The sequence below is a fragment of the Amia ocellicauda genome, chromosome 11 (assembly GCF_036373705.1).
Source record: "Amia ocellicauda isolate fAmiCal2 chromosome 11, fAmiCal2.hap1, whole genome shotgun sequence".
Lineage (NCBI taxonomy): Eukaryota > Metazoa > Chordata > Actinopteri > Amiiformes > Amiidae > Amia > Amia ocellicauda.
The window spans coordinates 2,139,817-2,148,512 of NC_089860.1; the positions used below are offsets into that span (position 1 = coordinate 2,139,817).

At 38.5% G+C, this 8,696-nt stretch overlaps 1 long non-coding RNA gene across 1 annotated transcript; it reads right to left on the reverse strand.

The window, feature by feature from the left end:
* Nucleotides 1-310: 310 nt before the first annotated feature.
* On the reverse strand, nucleotides 311-1,564 carry LOC136762760 (uncharacterized). The gene is made up of 3 exons (XR_010820884.1): nucleotides 1,254-1,564; nucleotides 833-864; nucleotides 311-502 (listed from the first exon to the last, which is right to left on the reverse strand). It is a non-coding gene; the product is annotated as an uncharacterized LOC136762760 (long non-coding RNA).
* Nucleotides 1,565-8,696: the final 7,132 nt, after the last annotated feature.

The window sequence follows — 8,696 nt, forward strand, 5'->3', positions numbered from 1 at the left end:
CAGCTACAAATTAATATATTATGAATCCTCATGACTTTTATATAATTGTATAATACAAACTTACTTTCAGACTGTATTATGTAATCATGCTTAAGGTTTATAGCACACACCCACAAGCAATATTTGCCTTCATACATGAAAAATGCAAAATTAAATTGTTTGAAATTGCAATTCAATAATATACCCATTTTGACTGAAACAAAACAATGGAAGTCAATGTGTAAGTGTTCTTATTTCACTTCAGATATCTGAAATATTTAGATCTACTTACTAGCATGAATCAACATTCAATAAACAAAGAAACAATGTATATAATTGATAAAGAAGTATAATTTAAATATATGTATTGAATCACAAGTATGATAACATAAGCAGGGCCTGACTTTGGGGAGTAATCTGTGTCTACGGACTGCTACTAGTTCCAGAGTCACCGCAAAGAAAGTCGTCATTAATTGGGCACGCATTTCCCTGACCTGGTGTGGTTCGCGGTGTTGCTGCCTTCCTAATGAGACAAAGAGAAAGTTATTAATAGACATCACTACCAAATCAGTGGTGGTTATTACTGCTGCTAAACTATATTGTGATTATTGAAAGGGGAAATTCGTTTTTAGATAGTTTTACTAGTATTTAATTATCATTTATTTGTGTTTCGTTAGGTTAGGGATTTTAGCTTTTATTCACCCATCATTTTATTAAAGGCCAGTTTTAGTTTAAGTTTCAGTATTTGTAGTGATTTCCCTGTGTATTGTATTTATAGTGTATGTATTGATTACAGCCTTGATGACCTGCCCTTGGTGTTGTGTGTGTTTAACAATAAACTGTTCATACTTACCCGTTCGTGATGTGGTGTTCTACTGAGCCTGCCTGGGGAGAGAGAGTGAAGAGGTGTCACAAGTTCCTCTCTCACAATAAATTGAGGTGGTGTAGTTGTGTACGTGTACACACTGACCCCCTTAAAGTGTGACATTTATTTTTGACTTTCATCTGTCTTTGTTTTGGGTCTTGGGGTGATCTAAAACCCCATTCACACACATTCCACTTTATTCACATTCAACATGACTACACAGAACTGTAATGTGTGTGTGTGTGTGTGTGTGTGTGTACACAAGAACTAGGATACATTAATCTGAGCTCTTCTCCCTTGGCTGCAATCTCCTCCTCAGTGTTCTTAAGCTCAGGTAACTTTTCCTTGCAGCCTCTTCTCAGAGCATTTGACTTTGTTATGAGCTGGGCCATCCGACTGCCAGCCTTACCCTCAGCCTCTTCTGCAAACCTGTTTGCGTCTTCTGGCCAGACTTTCAGAAACCTCTCGGATGGTTTTCCTTTTCTTTTTTAGTACCTCCAGGTAATCCTCTGTAGACTTTCTCTTCTGGCCCTGTGCATCAGAATGATCAGTGGGTTAAAACAAAATGAGCAGCTTCTGACAGAAAGCGCAAAGCTCTGGATAGAGCTTTGTATGGAAACCACACAAGAAGATGTCCAGCCTCTTTTGCATCTGTGGGAAGGAGAGGAACTCCTAGCTTCTGGTCTCAAGGGACAGGAAGGCCTCAAATTGTTGGAGAATGACATCACCTATAACAAAACAGATGAAAAAGAAAAAGTGAAGAAAAATACATTGATAAATCATTACATTATATCAACAACCTTTAATGGTTATAATGGTGAACAAAATCACTGTGACTACATTTAGTTATATGGTGAACAATTTCAAAGCCAATTCCAATACAACAAGTGAGCCACTGCACACAGAACAGGCGCAGTACCATGAGAACAGAAAATGACAATCCACACTCAAAAATATTATCCTGATTAGAAAAAGAGAAAAAAGAAAAAAAAAATTATAGGTATACTGAAAATTGAGAAACTTGTAGAAAAACTACTACAATTATGTGAAATGTTTATGTCTCTGATTGGCCTTTTACTAATTACTTGTCTATTTAAAGGTGGAGCAAAATGTCTGGCCGTAACTGACTGTGTTTACAGCACTACGCTTAACAGTTCAAATACATATTCAGAATATTTCTGAGTGCGGACCTCTTGCTTTAGTTCATAGCCTATTCCAGAACCTTTCCTACCAGCAGAATCACCTCCTGCCAGCTGTTTGTCCTGCAGAAATGTCTGAACAAGACATTTCATCTGTCTCTTGCACCTGTCTGGGTCTCTGAACATGACAGAGGGGTCCAGACACACCATCTGCCTAACCGTTGGATACTTGAGGGGGCTCTTCTCCTGAACTTTTCTCACGATGTTTGACAGTCCCTGCATGCAGTCCCTTCTAAATTCAAGGACTCTGAGCTCAACACTTTTGGTGCTCTGACAGGGGGATAATAATCCGTAAATAGTATGTACAATAAAATTATATTTGCTGCTTGCATCCTGACCATAATTTATAAAATGATCTTTCTAAATTATCACACTATCTTGAGGACTGACTCAGCACCCAAGCTGATGTCAGTGTCCTGTGGTTGGAGCCAGTTCTTTTTGTCAGTTACATCCAGTTTGGTTAGTAGACCCTGTCAAAAGTAAATAAAAGTAAATAAAGACATTTATCATAAAGCGACATTATCATAATTCTAATGCATGAACACAGGTTGAAGAATTTACCTATTCTTCATTAACACAGTGTACACATCAATTAGGCCTAATCAGTACTGACAAGAGTTGTGATGATAATGTGCAGTGCTTCCTATATAAATCATTACCTTGATCAACTCAGCCAAATCTTTGCTGAGGAAAGGCATCACTGGCTCATCTGTTTGATACTTCTTGCACAAGGTGCAGCGGGCTTCTAATTCATTATTTTCAACAGGCTTCAACCAAAAGCACTAAATGCACTGTTCTTGAGCCAGATCTTGTTAAACGTGCACTTACCCATATTAGATGAAAGTAGCGTTAAACAGAAACAATTTTAACTTATTACTTCTAGAAGTAGCTATCTTTTTGATGGGAGGAGGCGCCATGTTAGCCTACACACCACATTGCGACACACTACCTGGTTGTGCTCCGATAAATTCTGACGGGCTGCACAGTTTGCATTAGTGGTTATTGGTTCCATGTTGGTTTCGTTTTGTAGTTTTGTTACAGTGTGATTAATACATTTTTTTTTCCAAAATTCCATATTTAAAAGCAAGACTGAAGTTTAGAACTTTATAAAAGTAATGTTAACTTCATAATCCAATCAATTCGGATTATTGGATTTTAGACTTTTTAAGGACCCGCGGAAACCCTGTTAAAGAGAGCTGAAGGCTGGCTCCTTAAAATAAGACTTGTTCTAAAACAGCTCTGTCAGAAGAGATAGGAAGTAGCACAATGTAAAGACAAGCTAAACATAAACAAACACATTAAAAGGTTCAGAGCATCCTTTGGAGGGCAGATTTATCTGTGGAGGACGTGGCACAAACTGAGGAAGCTATTATAAGATATAAGATAAAGCCAGCGCCAATGCTTCCCTCAAGAAATTGCTGCTCTGGAGGAAGATGAACAATAGAAATAGCACCATCTTTAGACGTGATCCGATCATGTAGGATGGATTATTGAGAGTTGGAGGGAGATTGAGGAGGTCTGCAATGCCAGAGGATGTATGAGAAAAGCTGGGTAAAAGGGGGAATTAAAAGTATTTAAAAGTGTACTATGAAAAGTATCAATGAGAAATGCGGGAGTTGTTTTTCCCAAAGTGTGTGTGTGCTACGAGGTCTGCAGCTAAAGAGGAACTAAAAGATTGTATACACCATAATTATATATATATATATATATATATATATACACAGTGAGGGAAAAAAGTATTTGATCCCCTGCTGATTGTGTACGTTTGCCCACTGACAAAGAAATGATCAGTCTATAATTTTAATGGTAGGTGTATTTTAACAGTGAGAGACAGAATAACAACAAAAAAATCCAGAAAAATGCATTTCAAAAAAGTTATAAATTGATTTGCATGTTAATGAGGAAAATAAGTATTTGATCCCCTATCAATCAGCAAGATTTCTGGCTCCCAGGTGTCTTTTATACAGGTAACAAGATGAGATTAGGAGCACTCTCTTAAAGGGAGTGCTCCTAATCTCAGCTCATTACCTGTATAAAAGACACCTGTCCACAGAAGCAATCAATCAATCAGATTCCAAACTCTCCACCATGGCCAAGACCAAAGAGCTGTCCAAGGTTGTCAGGGACAAGATTGTAGACCTACACAAGGCTGGAATGGGCTACAAGACCATCGCCAAGCAGCTTGGTGAGAAGGTGACAACAGTTGGTGCGATTATTCGTAAATGGAAGAAACACAAAATAACTGTCAGTCTCCCTCGGTCTGGGGCTCCATGCAAGATCTCACCTCGTGGAGTTTCAATGATCATGAGAACGGTGAGGAATCAGCCCAGAACTACACGGGAGGATCTTGTTAATGATCTCAAGGCAGCTGGGACCATAGTCACCAAGAAAACAATTGGTAACACACTACGCTGTGAAGGACTGAAATCCTGCAGCGCCCGCAAGGTCCTACCACTCAAGAAAGCACATGTACAGGCCCGTCTGAAGTTTGCCAATGAACATCTGAATGATTCAGAGGAGAACTGGGTGAAAGTGTTGTGGTCAGATGAGACCAAAATCGAGCTCTTTGGCATCAACTCAACTCGCCGTGTTTGGAGGAGGAGGAATGACCCCAAGAACACCATCCCCACCGTCAAACATGGAGGTGGAAACATTATGCTTTGGGGGTGTTTTTCTGCTAAGGGGACAGGACAACTGCACCGCATCAAAGGGACGATGGACGGGGCCATGTACCGTCAAATCTTGGGTGAGAACCTCCTTCCCTCAGCCAGGGCATTGAAAATGGGTCATGGATGGGTATTCCAGCATGACAATGACCCAAAACACACAGCCAAGGCAACAAAGGAGTGGCTCAAGAAGAAGCACATTAAGGTCCTGGAGTGGCCTAGCCAGTCTCCAGACCTTAATCCCATAGAAAATCTGTGGAGGAAGCTGAAGGTTCGAGTTGCCAAACGTCAGCCTCGAAACCTTAATGACTTGAAGAGGATCTGCAAAGAGGAGTGGGACAAAATCCCTCCTGAGATGTGTGCAAACCTGGTGGCCAACTACAAGAAACGTCTGACCTCTGTGATTGCCAACAAGGGTTTTGCCACCAAGTACTAAGTCGAAGGGGTCAAATACTTATTTCCCTCATTAACATGCAAATCAATTTATAACTTTTTTGAAATGCATTTTTCTGAATTTTGTTGTTGTTATTCTGTCTCTCACTGTTAAAATACACCTACCATTAAAATGATAGACTGATCATTTCTTTGTCAGTGGGCAAACATACAAAATCAGCAGGGGATCAAATAATTTTTTCCCTCACTGTATATATATATATATATATATATATATATATATATATGTGTCTGGCCTCGTGTATTGCCAAACTGTCTATACCCCAAGTCTGCCTAAACTGTCTATACCTCAGCAACAGAGCCGGAGCAGACCCTCTGAACATCTAAAACTGTCATCCGTGCCTCTTCAGGAGTGGACAAGTCCGTCACGTCACAAGAATGTATGTACTACTATGAATGACTGTGGAATGTAACTTTTGAGAAACTACATTGAGACTGACTCTGTGTGAGATTCTCCCAAGTCGACTTGTGTTTGAATAAACTTCTCTGATCAACGCACTCTACCTCACCAGTCGGAGTTATTGAAGGGAAACTCCCGGCTAGGCTATTTATGCTGATTCTTCAATGTCAAACACCCAATTATTCTCGGAAAAGGCAGCCACCTTTTTGAGGAACATACATGAGCAGATTGTACACAGTGGATGTCTTATGCTCTCCAAGTTAAGACAGAGGTACTGGATAGTGCATGCCAACTCTGCAACAAGGAAGATTATAAACAAATGCATCTTTTGCCAGCTTGTTTTATTCCCTAAACCAGTAAGGCTAAAGCAATATCGGCTTCTTGGCGGCGCGGTGCCAGTGGGTTAAAACATGCCATGTATGGCACCTGGGAGCTGAGAGCTGAAAGTCAGACTGAAGCAAGTGAATGCTGGCTTCTAGGGGCAATGCCTAGAGTCTTCATTCTATTTCATTGTCTTCAATACATTACATATACATACATACATATATAAATAAAGGCTCTTTCAAGACATCACATTTAAAATGTTGCCTAGCCATTTGCCCCTTGATGCGATCGAATGAAAGGCGACAAATGGAGCACTATAACACACAGAACTGAGACCAATAAGGCTAAAGCAAATTAATGCCAGTTTCTGTGCGTTATAACTGGGTTATAACATGGCGTGTTTAGCACCTAGAAGCTGAGAGAGGTAAGGCTGAAACAAAGGCATATCAGCTTCTGGAGGCACGTAAGGCTGATGCAAGTGACTGGTGGCTTCTGGGGACTGGGGAAAGGTAAGCTTAAACAGTGTTTGTATGTGCCCTCTGGGACTAGCGGAGAGCTGCGGTAGTTGTTCCATACACTACAGTGTCTCCCCTAGGTGGTAGGCAAATGATTTTGTCATAGACAAAGGCGGGTCTACTTTGTTGAACCTTTCTTGGAAACAAATGGACAAGTTTGTTGAGATAAAGTAAACAGAAACTTTATTAACAAGCTAGCTTGGAAGCTTCACGTCAGGGCATTCCTTCAGTGAGAACTTAGCTTTTACAAATATGAGTGAATTTTTATAAGAAAATTACATAGAATGTTGTGACTGTTCATCCAAAAGGTGCAAGCCAGAGTCTGTTTGCGATCTGTCTTCCCGGGGAGAGGTGTGCGAACCACAAACCAGAAGGCTTCCTTTGATGCACTCAGAAGTCCGATCCCATGGTCATCATTAACAGCTGTCAATCAATCATTATCATGTACATCTCCTGCCTGTCTGGAAAAATTATTAAGCCCACAAACACACTTTTAACAGACAAACAGCTGTGGTCTCTCAATCCACTGTTTGGTCCTTTTATCATAGAGAGGAATTTCTATCAAATGTACCTTGTTGACTTTTGCTAGCCTGATAAATCTAATTTGCTCAGTCTGTATATATGCTATTATAATGTATTATAGTATTCTAATTCTAGTATTAATATGAAACATTATATAGTTACTACAAAACACTTTCTTCAACTTTCCAATACAGGTTCTTCAGCATCTTTTCAACATCACACACTTTTCATCATGAACATTTCATCACAAGGTACCAGTGTCAGTTAATCACCGATTTGGATATTCATCAGCACTTTTCATATTCAGTTACAAACTGCACACATGCATGGACTCTTTTGATTTAGATTGAATATTCTTTAATGACCTTCGACCTTTGAATTTTATCAAATCCTACAGTGATGGCAGTTGTATTCTGTTTTTCAACAATTTAATTTCATCCACAGCTTAGTTCTAATGTTGTTCAACACTTTATTTTCTCTACTTTTTATCGATGAATGCATCACTCAGTCAGCTTGTTTACATGGGGTGCGTTCAAGTTGCGCAGACTTTCTGCAGTAAGTATGAAGGAAGCTGTTTACATGATCTAATATTTTATTAATACATACTGGGAGGAATACTTACATATGAACCAGCATGTATACATAATGTACAGTACACCAGGTGAATATGTGTTTGTGGTCACTCAATGTAAGTTTTGTTTGTTGTACACTTTGCATTTATTTTAACTTCTTAGTGGATCTTATTTGTAAATCACCCTGCATAAGGGTGTCTGCTATGAAATAAATACATAATTAAATACATAAATAAAAATAATTAGTTGCGAGAGACGCAGACGGGGGGGGGGGTATTATTATTATTATTATTATTATTATTATTATTATTATTATTATTATTATTATTAACTAGTCAAGAGGAGGGGAGTGTTTAAAATAGGGCTATAGCACAATTATTAATGTGTTATATAACGTAAAAAAGATAATACATATTTTATTAAACTTTGATTAATCGAAATATGAAATATATTTTTACTTTTTACTTTATACAATGTGAAACACTTTGAAATGGCTCCAGATGTCTATTACAGCAGGGTACATCAATGCAGACAACGTGCTTTTCAACAGGGCTGTTTGTGTTGGATTTAGCAACCCGGCAGTGTCTTTATTCAGTGTGCCTGTTGAATTGTAGTGCCAACAGTCTAAATGCTGCTAACACTTACAGAATACAAAAGATTGAATTCAAATGGAAAGTTATAAACTTGCTGAGCAGATCAAAGGACAGGCAAATGAGCTGTATCACCTGCGATTCTTCCATTGTTTATCAAAATGTGTGCATATACATAAACAAGCCAAAAAAAAATGAATTATAAAATGTACTTTTCGCAATAAACTGTGTAAACTGGTGTATAAATCGGTATGCACATATGTAGGCAGACATACAATTATAACATATAAAGAACCATTTACAAAAATAGCATAAAACTGAAATATGAAAAAAATATGCAACGAAAGCGCTTTGAAATGGCACCGTGTATTACAGCTGGGTATCAATGCAGAAAAAGCGCTTTTTAACACTACAGTGCCCTGCACTAAAACAAAACAATTCATGTGTATGATCAACCAGGTTACTGATAAAGGTATTGATCCAGAGACCTGGGTTTCCAATATGATCAAGATTGAATTCCAAAGGAATGTTAGAAACTTGCATCAGTTGCAAATCTGCTAATAAAATACATAATAATAATAGCTATATATGAATAATGTGCAGAAAATAAC